The 16,605-nt window shown below is 49.6% G+C and overlaps 1 long non-coding RNA gene and 1 pseudogene across 1 annotated transcript in view; both read right to left on the reverse strand.

Annotated features, from left to right (window-relative positions):
• The window catches only part of LOC121044550 (uncharacterized), a 3,635-nt gene extending 3,356 nt beyond the window's left edge, over positions 1–279 (reverse strand). The window contains exon 1 of the long non-coding RNA XR_005797348.1: positions 91–279. This is a non-coding gene — a long non-coding RNA (uncharacterized LOC121044550). The remainder of the gene's footprint in view (positions 1–90) is intronic.
• Positions 280–13,618: 13,339 nt separating this feature from the next.
• Positions 13,619–13,788, reverse strand: LOC121044617 (uncharacterized; annotated as a pseudogene).
• Positions 13,789–16,605: the final 2,817 nt, after the last annotated feature.

A 16,605-nucleotide genomic window follows, 5' to 3' on the forward strand; every position in this document is an offset into this window, starting at 1 on the left:
GGGTGACCCGTTGGAAGCCTGGTGAAATAACCCCGGAAGGCAATGGGGGACTTGCTGGCTGAACGATGGCGACAGGTGCCCAGTGCTCACCTGAATCAGATGCCGGGCTGGCACTCCGCACGCGTGACATCATCGAATCCTCGCCTTGACCCCACGAGGGAGACTCGTTACGTTATCATCCCCTTTGAGAAGCTGATGAAACTCGGGCACAGAGGAACCAAGACCCTCGTCGCGTGGCTCAACAGGGCGGGGCCTGGGCCCGAATCGCCACCCGCCCGGCTCTGCTACCAACGTGCACTTCAGGGCAGGCTCGTGGGCTCAGGTGCGCAAGGAGCCGAGAGGGGGGTGCAGACGGACCGCACAGGTGGGGGCACAGGTGCCGGGCGTCCGGATGTCTGGACCCGGGCTGCGGGTGGCAGGACTTCACCCCCACCCCTCCCCTTCCACCCTGTTGGCCTTCTGGGTGTTCGCCTCACTCGGATGGCCCGGGGACTGAGTTGGAGTCGGAGAGCTGTCCCTGGGAAGACAAACGGTGCTGGCCCGGCTCTCAGCTCCTTAGGAAACACCGCGACGGGCCCATCCAGAAACGCGTGCTGGGCCCTACCAGACGGCGCAAACAGAAAGCGTGTTCGAGCTGCTTCCCAGCACACCCTGCCGCAGAGCCTCTACATCTGCATGCAAATGATCGCAGCGCGTTCAGACAAACAATGTTTACATTTGGAATCCAGCTGTCAGGAGAGAACAGCCGCTATCAGGTGCTTGGGGGCACCTCCGAGGCGTGTGTTCAGATTTCAGAAAACCTTGCGAGCCCACACTGTTGAAACCGTTTCCCCGTGGAACTTTCAGACTGAAGCTTCTTTGTTCCTGCCGGATGACTCATGAATGCCCTTTAAAAGAGAACGAAACAGACGTGTTTTGATGGGGAAAATACATAAAGAATGCAGTGCATTTTTCCAAACGGCAGTCAGACCATCTAATTTAGGCCATCAAGGACAAAACCGGCCGAGACTCTCCGGCTGACCTTCCTTTCCCGCGAGGGCCTTGTTGTGGGCCTTGTCGTGGGCCTGGGCTCACTGGTGAGGAACATACTGACCAAGACGGGAAAAGGAAGACCAGCTTTCCCAGGGCTGTTCGTCTTCCCGGGGTTCCACTTGAAAAGAGGCTTCCTGTTTTTCTAGAATGTTGTTTTTCTGGGTGCAAACCATTTTCAGCAGCAGCGTGATATAATAATCGTCCAAAGATAAGCACACTTATCTTGTGCTGAACGTGGTCTCTGTGCAATGACTCCTTTCCTTCTTAGAGCATTCCAGGTGAAGAACCAAGGCACAGAGATGGTGAGACACTGGCCCAAGATCACACAGCTAGGGTATAAGCCAAGAGGCCCGGCTACAGAGTCTGGGCTCTGTGAGGTGGAAAGGACACTCCCCATGGAGTCAGGAAACCTGGCTGTGAGTATGGGCTCTCTCCCTTCCTATCTGTGGGATCTGAGTCTTGGCTGTTGGAGCGCCCCTAGCTTTGGCCAGGGGCGGGGAGGGGGACGCGGATATTTCCAGGAAATATGGCTAGTATGCATCGACCTGGCTCTCTTCTCTTTGCCCTCATCAAACTGGGGGAATCCTATGGTGTTGGTGTTGATAAAGGGAACCAATTCTGAAATCAGAGCAGTGGAAGCCACAGGAAACAGCCCTCTGGCGCAGGTCCCCAGGGAGAGAGAGAGAGAGAGAGAGAGAGAGAGAGAGAGAGAGAGAGAGAAAGTTATCTGGGGCCATAGCAGTCCTAATGTTCTTGACAGGAAGAAAGCAATTTTCGCGTAGGGTGGGGGTGTTACCCAGAAGTGACTCTCTTACTGGATAGAAGCTCCTAACTAATCCTACCTCTGGTGTGGCCTCTCCAAGCACCTCCTTCTACTCCCACCCGCAGGTTGAGGGGTCCCAGCCTTCAGTCCTTAGACCCACAGGATGTTACCCATTGAAGCCACTGGTCCTGCCTGCCCTATTCAGACAAAAGTCCCAGGACTGCATGAAAACCCAGACTCTGGGATTTTGCTCAAGCACGTACAACATAGGTCACCCCTCTGTCCCCCATCATCTCTGATCCCCCTCTGACATGTCCACCTCCCAGATCTCGCCTCAGGCGCCCCAATCCTATTCTTGATAGTTAGACCTTCTGGTTATGCGAGCCAATAGGTTCCCCTTTTTATGCTTCAATACTTTGCAACTGGATTTTTAATCTCTCAAAACATAAAGCGCCCTGACTAATACAGAAATGGCTTATAAGTGGATTGAACGCCAGGCTAAGCAGTTTGAATACTGATTAAACAGGGAGAACGTGCGAGGAGACAGGCAGTCTCTTGTTTATCCCATCGCTCAAGCAGCACTGGGGGTGCCACCGTGCACCCTGTGCTGAGTTGTGGGTTCCCACTGGTAAACACAGCGTGCTCCCCGCCCTGAGGCTGTTCTCATTCAGTAAATGATGCTGACTGCAGATTCTCGAGGGTGCAGTTCACCACGGAGGCAAAGTGGTGCTTTGGGAGGCCGAACCGGTTTGCACCCGTGTGCGGGTGTCCTGGATGGACCGGATGAGGTGGGGGCGCCACTCGGGGGCTGCTGGAGCGCCCCCGCTGTGAGGCGGGGGAACCCCAGCTAGGGCAGGGACGAGGAGACGTAAGCAGGGGCAGCCTTCAGACCAAACTGGGGAGGGAGTGGGACAGCCCTTCAGAACCCGAAAGCAGGAATCCCAGCTCTGCTTCTTGTCTGCGCGACCCCGAGCGGGTCATTTAACCATTCTGAATTTCAGAGGGCAGAATAGCACCCCGCCTCTCCCAGAAAGACCAAATGAAATGATGTCTCTGTAACATGCCATATACAGGCTGGTTATTAGTGCTGTTATTAAAAAGGATAAACCGGGGGGCGCCTGGGTGGCTCAGTCGGTTACGCGGCCGACTTCGGCTCAGGTCATGATCTCGCAGTCCGTGAGTTCGAGCCCCGCGTCGGGCTCTGTGCTGACAGCTCAGAGCCTGGAGCCTGCTTCAGATTCTGTGTCTCCCTCTCTCTCTGGCCCTCCCCCCATTCATGCTCTGTCTCTCTCTGTCTCAAAAATAAATAAATGTTAAAAAAAAAATTAAAAAAAAAAAAAAAAGATAAACCGGGGCACCCGGGTGGCTCAGTCGGTTAAGCGTCCGACTTTGGCTCAGGTCCCGGTCTCGCGGTTCGTGAGTTTGAGCCCCGCATCGGGCTCTGTGCTGACAATACAGAGCCCCCTTTGGACCGTGTCTCCCCCCTCTCCCTCTCCGCCTCTCCCCTGCTGGTGCTCTCTGTCTCTCAAAAATAAGTCAACATTTAAAAAAGAAATTCAAAAACGGATACACCGTGAAAGAGCAGTAAAAAACGTATGAATGTAAGTAATTATTAACTCTTTCGATTAGAACCTCGAGATGATCAGTACATTTCTTGCACAACTCCAAAGGCAAAGATAACGGGGATTTATCTGAATGGCAGAAAAAAACGACATCACATCTCAGCTCGCTCCCCGCGCTGGGATGAAAGCCGGGACACGATTCTCCGTCTCCCACGGAGCTGCCCTCCCAAGGCAGAGCCTGTCACTAATGAAAGAGACAGGCGTGGGCTCAGGCGTGTCAAAACTTCATCTGTCACAATGAACAGAAGTCAATTATCTAGCCTCAGAAATCGCTTCCACGGATGATAGATGGGAACTATTAGCAGGTCCTTGGCAGAGACCTTGGCAGGCTCTGATGTTGCCTCCGGGCCAGGCTGTCCTCTAGCAGCGGCCTGACCCTCTCCGGGGCCCAGGGCCGGGACCAGCCTGCCCCTTGGCGTGGGAGCCTCCCAAGGTCACGTGGGCCCCAGATGGCCCTGCTGCAAGCCCACAAGCTACCCTGTGCCCCAACCAGGCTATTTCCTCTAGTTTGTGACTTGCTAAGTAATCTGGGTTCAGGATAGTTAAAACCCAGAACCTGGGGGCACCTGGGTGACTCAGTTGGTTAAGCATCTGATTCTTGATTTGGGCTCAGGTCATGAATTCGCGGTTTGCGAGTTCGAGCCCCGCGTCGGGCTCCATGCTGTCTCTCTCCCTCTGTCTCTCTCTGCCCCTCCCTTTCTCTCTCACTCTCAAAATAAATAAGTAAACTAAAAAACAAAACAAAAAAACCCCACAAAAGACAGAGCTTGAACAGCAGGAAAGCACAAAGGGGCAAGATATCTGTCCCCTACAACCAGCTAAGAGCATGTTTCTCGGCTGGTCCCCTCTCAGCCTAGCACCTCAGAACAGATGTGACATCTAGGGGCTGGGACAGGCCCACACCCGATCGTGCACCTCCGTAATCAGTTCAGAAAAGCAGCCATTTGATATTTAGATTCTGTTTGACTCACCTTTTGTGTTCCACCAACATATTCTTGCCTGGACCTTGTATGACCAGAAATGTGAGAAAAGGAAGGGGGTCTTGACTGCAGAGTGCCATCCCCTCAACTGGCTTCTTTCCAGAAAGAAGTCACAGTTCCAGTGCCCCGATCCCCACCCCGGGGGAGGGACGTGGCAGATGCGTTGGTGAGGGGCACTCAGAAGCGCCTCCCTCAACGGAGTGTGCCCTGACATATTCTGACATGTTCCTTCTGTGGAAATAGGAGACGGTTGGCTGCTCTCCCTTCTGACCCATGAGGCTTTGTGTTTTCCTTCTGTGGCAGGGAAGGTGTGATTTTTGAGTTGGTTTACTTTTCTTTTTTTATATTTAAAAAAAAAATTTTAGCGTTTATTTATTTTTGAGACAGAGAGAGGACAGAGTATGTACAGGGGAGGGTCAGAGAGAGGGAGACACAGAATCGGAAGCAGGCTCCAGGCTCTGAGCTGTCAGCACAGAGCCCGACGCGGGGCTCGAACTCACGGACCGTGAGATCATGACCTGAGCCAAAGTCGGCCACTTAACCGACTGAGCCACCCAGGTGCCCCGAGTTGGTTTACTTTTCATCACACGCCCCATAATTCTAGAAACTTAAAGGGACAAGTGTCTTGCCTTATCACTGATGCTCTTGTCTTACCGTCTGGGTGGAAGGCGGGAGGTTCACTGCTGCACCTGATTGCTGGGTCTGACTTAGAGAAGCTTGTTCCCACGATGGCACCGGGGACAGTGGGAGAGCATGGGTGTCGGAGCCAGGCAACCCAAGCTCATCATCCCAGCTGAGCCCCCCACTACGTGGGCTCCACTGGAAATCACTTCACTGAGTCAGTTTCCTCATCTGCAACACAGGGGACAACATCCTTACAGACTGTAGAATCCCTAAATAAAAAAGAACACACATCCAGCATCCTGATGCGTGCGAAGTTAGTACTTTTCGTGAGAACCGTCAATTGGAAGAGGTTATCCACGACGAAGAGACGATCATCAGGATCTATGCGCTGATTATTTAATTCACGTGTTAAACCCGACTCAACAGACGGCTATGAAACGAAACTTAAAACGATCCTGGTGAGAAACATTCTTGAAAGTACAGTGCATTTGAATCTGCAGGGAACTAACCCCAGGGACTTAAATACACTGGACACCAAACCGGCACTTGTAACAATGTTGCCTTCACATCAGAAACATTATCATAATTGGTTTCATGTAAAACACACACCTAAAGATGAGCCATGGTTTCCCACGAGAGCCCTGGAATGTGTGCCAGATGAGCTCTTTAATTGAACGTATTTTAGAAAGGCAGAACGGCCTGGAGGCCAAGCGCTGTGTCACTAGCTCTAACCTTCTCGCCACACTCGTCTTGCACACTCAGCCGGCCTCGGCACAAGGTATCTCTCTGTTGCAAGAACTGCCATGCTATAAAACTCCAGAGAATGACGAAAAGCCAGCAATCAGCCTTTCTGATTGCTGCCAAAGAATGCACTTCAGATTTTATTGCCTATGAAGATAAAATCAAACATTGCTTTGGCCGCTGGATGTTGCTCTGCTAATTCGATGCCCTCCTACCTCATGTGTGCTTGTACAGTGTGTGGCCACTTGTCTGCCTCTTAATTTGCTGACCACTGGCGCAGAGGCCAAGGCTTTGTATAAGCTTTCTCCAGAACCTGTGCCAAAAGACGTTCTCGAATAATTAACTCCTGATGCTCTGCCCTTCATTTTCACCGCTTCCTAACATTTGCATCCTTCTAAGACTTAAAGCTCTAGAGAAGCTCTTAGAACCACCACTTGAGGGCTGTAGAGAGGGGGCGGGGGGGGGGGGGGGGTGGCTCATCTTCTTTCTGCATATCCAAATCCTATCCAGTCTAACTCCAATGCCACCTGCTCCTGGAAGCCATCTCATATCTTGGCAGTCACAAATGGTCTCTTCCTCTACCTCCAGAAACATTGTGGCCACCACTTTGGAGGCCGCTTGTCACGTTCTATTGCAGACCATAGGTATTTTTCTATATGTTTTGTCTCCCCTGGAAGAGTTTAAGTCCCTGCAGGGAGAGGACCCAGGCTGGAGTCCCAGCTCTAGTGTCTCTTAAACAGGTGGCTCCTCACACAGGACTTAACGTTGCCTGTTCAGTTCATAAGCTGGGCCTCGGGAATGACCATACCTGCACAATAAGGGCTTTGTGAGGACACAACTTGGGTAAAGCAGAAGGTAACTTGTCTGGCCCCAAAAAGATGCTCCATAAACATGTTGGGTGAGTGAACAAAGGGTTGAATGGATGGATGAATGAATGAATCTCGGTTTCCACCAACTTGTACGTAGGAACAAAAACAACCTGTAACTTCTTGCTACTTGCGAGATTCCAGATCCTTAGTCCCCTTTGTAGGGCAGATGGTATAAATCAAACACCTCTGCCTGGCTGATGTTAAGACCCTTTCCAAAAAAAGCAAGCCCCTTCTTCCTTATATCAACGACCCCTCACTGAGAACTGTTAGAAGCCACTTATAAATAATAAACAATCCACTAAACCAAGTTCCTGACGTTTTCATATAGACGCACTCCTTCGAGTTTATGAGGCCCACACAGAGCCACTTGGGTGGTTGGAAAGGGTACCCCTTCCTCAAGGCACTACTGATGTCTGCCCCCCTGCCTCAGAAAAGCTTAGAAATATGCAGCTCCCCTGGGACACCTGAGTTATTCACTACACAACCTGTCTCGTGCCACTTCAATGAAAATCAACTTTAGACTTCCTGACCAGACTTCTGCCCAAACTTAGGTACGAAGTCGAGGGTTTCCACCATCAGAAAAGATTGGAAGGCTGCTATAGAGTTTTCCACTCCTTCAGTCCCACTTGCTGAAATGTACTTTGTGTGAAAGGGGAAAGCCTTCAGGGATGGTAAACCCTGGTGCAGCTTCTGGGTCTAGGGTGAGTGGGGTCCCCTCCCCGCCCAGCGCTGGAGAAAGACCTAACACGGAGGGAGTCCCAGAGGACTCGGCTTTTCGGTATTTTCTTGCCCCTGATATAAATTCATCCATTCAAAGATCATGTTTAAAGCAACTTAGACTACGGGTTAGCTAGCCCTTAGGGGTATAAAGCTGAATGGAACACAGACTAGATTCCCTTTACGGACTCACAGCCCAGTAATGGAGACTGACGTACGATGTGAAAGATTCTCTAATAGAATGATGAACGATATACATCATGGGAGCAAAGATGGAGATGTGCCCCGGCACTGTAAATTTTAAGGATTTTGAGCTGACTTTTAAAACATGGAAGGAACTCACTAAGTAAACAGAGCCAAAAGGGCATTCTAGCTGGATGAAAACGTTCGTGCTAGGGCACAGTTGTGTAGAAATGCAGAGCGACTTGGGGAGCTGTAAATGCTTCAACCTGTTCCCCAAACTGCAGCCAGAGACCTTTCAAAAATGCAAATCTGCCGGGGCGCCTGGGTGGCTCCGTCAGTTGAGCGTCCAACTTCGGCTCAGGTCACGATCTCGCAGTCCGTGAGTTCGAGGCCCGCTTCGGGCTCTGTGCTGATGGCTCGGAGCCTGGAGCCTGCTTCGGATTCTGTGTCTCCCCTGCTCATGCTCTGTGTGTGCATGTGTGTGTGTGTCTCTCTCCCAATAATAAATAAACATTTAAAAAAAATTTTTTTTAGTGCAAATCTGCCTAAAATGGTTCTGCGGCTCTCTCTTATCCCCAGGTAAAGCCACCAAGTCCTCAACATGGGATCTTCTAAGCTCTCCCGTGACCAGGCTCCTGCTTACCTCCAAGCTTTCTCTCTCATCACTAACAGGCCACATTTCTCTCAGTTGCTTGAAAACACAAAGCTCTCTCACCTTCTAATCTTTGCATATACTGTCTCCCACCACCGACTTATTTGTTTGTTTGTTTGTATAGGGAGAGAGAGAGTGGGGGAGGGGCAGAGGGAGAGAGAATCCCAAGCAGACCCCATGCCCACAGAGCCTGACGTGGGCTTGATCTCATGAACCATGAGTTCGTGACCTGAGGAAAAAATCAAGAGTAGGACACTCAACCAACCGAGCCCCCCAGGCGCCCCCCACTACCAACTTCTAACTCATATTTACTCCCCAATTCCTTTGGGTCAGGGGGTCCTCCCTGTGCCCTAAGCTAGGTGGGGCCCCTCTGCATGTGCCCTAGCATAGCACCCATTGATCTCCACTGGCCTTCTTGTCTCAAGTCTGTCATCCCCCTCAGATGGCCAGCTCTACATGATCTATGACTCTCTTGCTCACCATGGGGTTCTCAGAGCCCAGCACAGAATCTGGTATATAATAGGAACTCAGTGAATGGGCCAAGTGAGGTCTGAAGAGAAATCAGGCTGAACGGTTAGGCAGTGTAGACTGTGAAGGGCCTTATGTAGCCCATTAAGGCATTTGGATTTTCTTCACAGACTGTGGGGAGCCACTGGAAGACTTTTAAGTGAGTGCCACAACTGTATTTGCATTTTTATCCTTTGGTTTAATTTTTATTTGAGAGAGAGAGAAAGAAAGCACTTGTGCAGCGGAGAGGGACAGAGGGAGAGAGGGAGAGAGAGAGGGAGGGAAGGAGAATCCCAAACAGACTCCAAGCTCAGCATGGAGCCCAAGGTAGGGCTCGATCCCACGACCTTGGGATCATGACCTGAGCTGAACTCAAGAGTCGGCCGCTCAACCGACTGAGCCACCCAGGTGCCCCTGGATTTGCATTTTTAAAAGGATCACTTTCAGAAAGATAACTCTGGCATCCGTGGAAACAGGATGGATTGGAAGGTTGTCTGGTCTGGAGATAGGACGACTCATTAATGAAGCTGCATTTTTAAAAATGTATTTATTTATTTATTTATTTATTTATTTTTTATTATTATTTTATTTATTTATTCTTTTTTTTTCAACGTTTTTATTTATTTTTGGGACAGAGAGAGACAGAGCATGAACGGGGGAGGGTCAGAGAGAGAGGGAGACACAGAATCGGAAACAGGCTCCAGGCTCCGAGCCATCAGCCCAGAGCCTGACGCGGGGCTCGAACTCCCGGACCGCGAGATCGTGACCTGGCTGAAGTCGGACGCTTAACCGACTGCGCCACCCAGGCGCCCCTATTTATTTATTCTTTATATAGTTCATTCATTTATATTTTTGAGAGAGAGAAAGAGACAGCACGAGCGAGGAAGGAGCAGAGAGAGAGGGAGAGAGAAAGTCTTAAGCAGGCTCCACACTCCGGGCAGAGCCCAGTATAGAACTTGAACTCACCGAGCATTAGGTCATGACCAGAGCCAAAGTCAGACGCTTAACAGACTGAGGCACCCAGGTGCCCCAATGAAGCCACATTCTTAGTGTTCAAAGGGTGAGAGCCTGGATGGATGAGGGATGTGGTGGGCAATCAGGATGGGTGGGGGGACACCTGTGTGGCTATTAAACAAGGAGGAACATCAGGATCTGGTGACTGAGTGATTTTGTGGGACACGGAGAAAGAGTCCGGATGGTGCCACAGTTCTGGTTTTTTTGTTTTTTAATATGAAATTTATTGTCAAATTGGTTTCCATACAACACCCAGGGCTCATTCCAACAGGTGCCCTCCTCAGTGCCCATCCCCCACCCGCCATCAACCCTCAGTTTGCTCTCAGTTTTTAAGAGTCTCTTATGCTTTGGCTCTCTCCCTCTCTAACCTCTTTTTGTTTTTCTTCCCCTCCCCCATGGACTTCTGTTAAGTTTCTCAGGACCCACATAAGAGTGAAAACATATGGTACCTGTCTTTCTCTGTAGGACTTATTTCACTCAGCATAACCCTCTCCAGTTCCATCCACGTTGCTACGAAAGGCCAGATTTCATTCTTTCTCATTGCCACGTAGCATTCCGTTGTGTATCTAAACCACAATTTCTTTATCCATTCGTCAGTTGATGGACATTTAGGCTCTTTCCATACTTTGGCTATTGTTGAAAGTGGTGCCACACTTTCTGTTGGGACAACTAGATGAAGAGAAAGAGCAAATTTAAATCAACAGGACCGTGAAGCAGATTATCTGTTGACTTTGGGCTGTCGGTCACTAGGGCCTCAAAGAAAGCCATCTCTTCTGCTGCTTCTGGTCAGCCTTTCTGAGCAAGGAAGCAACAGTATCCGTCTTTCACTCTGCCGGGACCTCTTAGACTCAAGACGTGGGAGAACCCTTGTTCCGTCTGCAGCCCGAGTGAGTCAGTCTGTCCTATCTGGTTATCACATCAGCACCTTTCCATGTGATTCAAAGTCTATAAGATGTGCTCCTGGCTTCTTCGAGCTCCAGGCTACACTGCTGTGTCATAGGACAGGCACAAAGGAGGCTTTCATTAGCTGGTCCGCTGCCATTAAATTCCTAGGTCATTCTCTGCTGTGTCCTGTCTCCAGCACAATGACTGACTGACCCAGTGTGCCCACCCTCGGTTTCCCCAGGTCTCGCCCGTGGCTGGGGGTGGCGGGGGAACTCCTTGCCACATTCTGAGCACCGCCCAGGGGAGATTCAGGACAGGACCCCGGCAGAGGTTGGGAGTCCGGGCTGAGTTGTTATGCTCAGAGCCTTATGGAAAATTTGAACAGAGCCTGAGCAAACAGCACGGCCCACTTCTTGGCATCTGTAACTGGGACTCACCAAAAGCAAGTGAGGTCAACTTTGGCTGAGGATCTCAAACCGAGAGGGGGAGAGTCAAGGAGAGGAAGGAAGGGGACCCCGGATCACATGTCACTGGGACACAGCCCTTGTTACAACGACTGAAAAAGGAACCCTTGGGTGGGGGGGGGGGAGGGGGTAAGTGGCCGCTGCAAATCCAGGGGCGGTCTACCCTTGCTCATCTGCTATCTGCCCCCCAGGCTTCCCAGAGCAGTTCACCGAACGCTGCCCCCAGTCAAGTTCAAAGACCTTAGAAAACAACTCACCAACCCTTTCCACGGAGCGTCCCACGTTTGGTCACACAGACGTTGGGAATTTCGCAGAATTCCCATTTTTATGTAGCCCATTAAGGCCTTCGGATTTTCTTCACAGACTGTGGGGAGCCACCCGAAGACTTTTAAGCAAGTGCCATAACTATATTTGCATTTTTATTTTTTGGCTTAATTTTTATTTGAGAGAGAGAGAGAAAGCACTTGTGCAGGGGAGAGGGACAGAGGGAGAGAGAGAGAGAGAGAGAGAGAGAGGGAGAATCCCAAGCAGACTCCATGAAGAGAAATGAAAGTCTCTGTTTTCCCTTCTGAGAAAATGAAGTTTCTGTTTAAAGCCACGAGGAGGTCTCTTATACAACTAGGCATTATTGCTTCTGCACAGAGGCCTCCCTGGGTGGCAGTTAAAGCCAGCACTTTGAGAGTGAGCATTAGACACTCTCAGGTCCCTGGGGGACATTTTGCTCTCAGATTATAATTTTGTAAATGCTTCTCCAGGGAGCTGAGAGAACTAATGTTCTTATGGAAAAGGGCTTGCTCACTTAAAAACCCACTCACCTCTAGGATTTGCTCCAACACTTACAGATGCTTATAAAGAAGTCCTAGAGCCTTGGTTTTGAGGTTTTACTCTAAAATGCCGGATAAAGCTCCCCAAACTTGCTTTATCTAGACTCTTCTGGGGCACACATTAAAAGTCCAGATGTCCAGGCCTGTCCCCTGAAGACTGATTCAGTAGGTTTATAGTGGTGCCTTCTGGAATCTGGATTTTAACAAGGGTGCCTGGAAATTCTTACCGTCAGGCAAGTAATGGCAATGCTTCTGAGCCAGGGGACACGGGTGGAGGGGGCGGGCCAGCCCATGGTCATTCCCACCACACCCCCCCCCCCCCAACAGGGAAGCAGTGACCACAACGGGAAGGAGACCGTGCTGGCTTGGGTGACCCCAAGGATCTGGTAATAGAGGCCTATGCTGGGCATGGGGACAGCAGGGAGGAGTACCCCGGAGAGAGGGAGAAGCCTTCAGAACAAGGGTGAGAGGGTTGAGAGTTGGGGGTGGGGGGGGTGCCAGCCATTCTGCATTTCCTCAAAGCTCATGAGAAGATCATCCCTGAATAATCTATGCTAAATAAGGCCATTGCTGCTCAGATTATGAGTCATAACCCTAGGATTGTTTGGACAGGACCTGTTCGGGGCACAGTGGTGGAGGAAACAAAGTAGACGGTCTAGAGTTAGGAGAAAATATACTTTGGGGGGAGGCTTGACCAGCCCTTGATACTCAGATCGTATGGGGCTCCGGTGTGGCTCTGCGACCTTGAGCTCAGTTGAGGGCCTTGTTGATTTCTGTTCGTGAAACTAGGCCTCGCTGCAGACACCGTCTCACCCTTGTCGCCGTGTTTCGGGGGCCAGCACAGCACCTGACACGCAGTACATCGTCCGTGGACCCCACTGCGCTGCTTGGAATCGCATCCCTCGGTATTGCTCGACCTTAGGGCTGCCGGCACTTTGATGGAGATGTCCAGCTCACAACCAGAGCCATATCTGATCCTCGTTTTCCCTTGAAAGCATCAGGAGATGCTTAGGCCTGTGGCAGGAATCACTGTCTACTCTGATTTCATTTCAGCGACTTAGTCTCCAGGGGTCTTTCTGGATTCACTCCGCTCTTCAGACTCACGCTGACTCAGGTCCGTCCCTTCAGAGGCGCGCGCTGAGAACCCCTCCTGAAGCAGATTGAATAACCAATCAGCCGGATGCTCAAATCCACCAGCGCCTTGAGTGTGGGCTCCTTCCTGAGGGGCCTTCTCGCTCTTTCTCCAACTCAGCAACACGCTCTACAAGGCCCAGCTGGAATTCGTCAGTGAACTACTGAGCGGTGCGAGCCTTCTCTGACAGCTCTGATTATCAGCTCAAGGAATAAAAACAAAAGTCAGGAAGAGATGCCAGAGGCATCTCTGGACGCAGCATAGAGCTAGGTCCTCCTGTGGCATGAATAACGTGAGGGAATAGGTTTCTCTTCTAAGCTTTAGCTCCATTTTGGGAGTTTGCTTGCTGGGAGGCATTAAAAAGCCCTTGTTTGACCAGTTAAGAAAATAAATGACCCATAGAAAGATTTATCTGTGATGGATTCACACTGTATTTTCAAGGGTCGGATGTAACATGTATGACTAATAATACCTTTTATTGAGCAACTACTATGTGCCACGTATTTTACCGAGCTAATCTCCACTTCTTAGGATAACCCTGCTGGGTTCCTGGTCGTACCTCCCTTCCCCACCTGCTTCTTTCCAATGAAGCTAGGGCTCTTAGAGAAACTTGGTCAAGGTAACAGAAGGTTGCAGAGCTGGGATTGGAACTTTGGACTCCAAACCCTAGAAATCATTTTTTTTTTCAGTCGCTAACCTTTTTTTTTTTTTTTTCCATTAAGCAATAATCGCACCTCTGATAAACCTCACTGGCTACGATACTGCCACTGCACAAAGATAACCTTTTTTTTAAATGTTTATTTATTTTTGAGAGAGAGAGAGAGACAAAGCGTGAGCAGGGGAGGCGCAGAGAGAGAGGGAGGCACAGAATCTGAAGCAGGCTCCAGGCTCGGAGCTGTCAGCACAAGGCCCAACGCGGGGCTCAAGCTCACGGACCGCGAAATCATGACCTGAGCTGAAGTCGACGCTTAACCAACTGAACCACCCAGTCTTCAACACTTTTTGTAACCCTAACTTGTGTCTAGTCTTGGTAACAGCTTTATTGAGATACAATTAACATACCCTACCATTCAACCATTGAAAGTGTGCATTTCAATAATCGTTAGTGTATTCACAGGGTTGTGCAACCCTTATCACAATAAATTACAGAACGTTTTCATCACCAAAAAAGAAACTCTGTGCCCTTTAACTACTACCTCCCCTATTCCCAGATCTCCTTCCCATCCGTAAGCAACCACTCATCTACTTTCTGCCTTTATAGATTTCTATAGTCTGAACATTTCGTGTAAGTGGCATTATGCAATATGTGTCCTTTTGGGTCTGGCTTCCTTCACTCAACCTATTCTCAAGGGTCATCCGTGTTGTAGCCTGTATCAGTACCTCATCTCTTTTTACGGCTGAATAATACCCCCTTGTTGTACGAACTGAATTGTGTCCCTCCCTGGTACACCAGAATGTGACCTTATCTGGAAATAGGAACACTGTCCATATGATCGATCATACTGGAGGTTATGCATATAGTCGTATTGGAGCAGGTGGGTCCTGACTCCAGCATGACCAATGCCCTAATACAAAGGGGGAATTTGGACACAGAGACGTGCACACAAGATGAGCACCTGTGGACACAGAGATGAGAGCGATGTGTATGTATGCCCAGGAATGCCAAAGGTTGCCACCAAGCGCTAGCAGCTCAGAGAGATGCGTGGAACAGATTCCCCCTCACCATCCGAAGCAGGCTTCAAGCTCTGAGCTGTCAGCACAGAGCCTGATGCAGAGCTGGAAGTCAAAAACCGTGGGATCGTGACCTGAGCTGAAGTCAGACGCTTAACCCACTGAGCCTCCCACGCACCCCTTCACCAACATTGTTATTGTCTGTCTTTTTTATTACAGCCATACTAGTGGGTTGGAAGTAGTATCATACTGTGGTTTGATTTGCATTTCCCTAATGATTAATTATATTGAATAGCTTTTCATGCGTTTTATGGCCATCTGTATATCTCCTTTGAAGAAATGTCTATGCAGATTCTCTGTCCATTGTTTCATGGGTTGGTCTTTTATTTCTGAGTTGTAAGAGTTCTTTTTTTTTTTTTTAATGTTTATTTATTTTTGAGAGAGACACAGACAGAGCTTGAGCGGGGGAGGGGCAGAGAGAGAGGGAGACACAGAATCCGAAGCAGGCTCCGGGCTCTGAGCTATCAGCACAGAGCCCGACTCAGGGCTCGAACTCACGAACCGTGAGATCATGACCTGAGCCGAAGTCGGACACTTAACCGACTGAGTCACCCAGGCACCCCGTGAGTTGTAAGAGTTCTTTATGTATTCTAGATATGAGTCCCTTATCAGATATTTGCAAATATTTTCCCACAATTTGTGTGTTTACTTTCTTGATGTGTCCTTTGAAACATGAAAGGTTTTTTTTAATGTTTATTTGTATTTATTTTTTTAATGTTTTTTTTATGTTTTAATGTTTTTTTATTTATTTTTGAGACAGAGAGAGACAGAGCATGAGCAGGGGAGGGGGCAGAGGGAGAGGGAGACACAGAATCTGAAGCAGGCTCCAGGCTCCGAGCTGTCAGCACAGAGCCCGATGCAGGGCTTGAACTCGCAGACTGTGAGATCATGACTCGAGCTGAAGTCAGACGCCCAACCAACTGAGCCACCCAGGAGCCCCTATTTGTATTTATTTTGAAAGAGAGAGAGAGAGTGTGTGTGTGTGTGCACCAGCAAGCTCTCACGAAGGAGGGGCAGAAAGGGAGAGAGAGAATCCCAAGCAGGCTCCTGGCTGTCAGCACAGAGCCCAACGTGGGGTTCGAACCCACAAACCTTGAGACCATGACCCCAGCAGAAACCAGGAGGTGGACACTCAACCGACTGAGCCACCCAGGCACCTTTACCAAAACACAAACATTTTTAATTTTGATGAAGCCCATTGTATATATTGCTAATTAATGTTTTACCCACCTATTTTGCCTCCACGCTTGCCCCTCTGTGTTCATTTTCCCAAGAGCAGCCAAAATGATCTTTTTTATTTTTAGGGATAAAGCAACCCTGCCAGGCCTCTGCATGTAGGAAAATTACAAAGATTACCCTGTGTGATCTGGCTCCCCCCACTTCTCCAGCATCATCTTACATTATCTCTCTTGCTCACAACATCCCAGCTTCTCCGACCTTTCTCTAAATCCACCTAGTTCCTGCCGTAGGGACTTTACTGTTCCTTTGTGATACGCTCCTCTCTAACTGACATTCACCTGCTCCTTCTCTTCCAGATTCAGCTCAAATGCTACTTCCTCCAAGAAGTCTTTCCTGATTGCCCTCTCTAATGTAACAACTCCTCACACACCCTGGATAATCTTTATTATATCACCCTGTTCCATTTCTGTCAAGGGGACTCACAAGAAACGATTTTTTTAAATTTTTTTAACATTTATTTATTTTTGAGACAGAGAGAGAGAGAGAGAGAGAGAGAGAGAGAGAGAGCATGAACAGGGGAGGGTCAGAGAAAGAGGGAGACACAGAATCCAAAACAGGCTCCAGGCTCCGAGCTGTCAGCACAGAGCCCGACGCAGGGCTCGAACCCACGGACCGTGAGATCGTGA

This window comes from Herpailurus yagouaroundi, unplaced genomic scaffold (assembly GCF_014898765.1).
Source record: "Herpailurus yagouaroundi ecotype Mexico unplaced genomic scaffold, PumYag 188, whole genome shotgun sequence".
Lineage (NCBI taxonomy): Eukaryota > Metazoa > Chordata > Mammalia > Carnivora > Felidae > Herpailurus > Herpailurus yagouaroundi.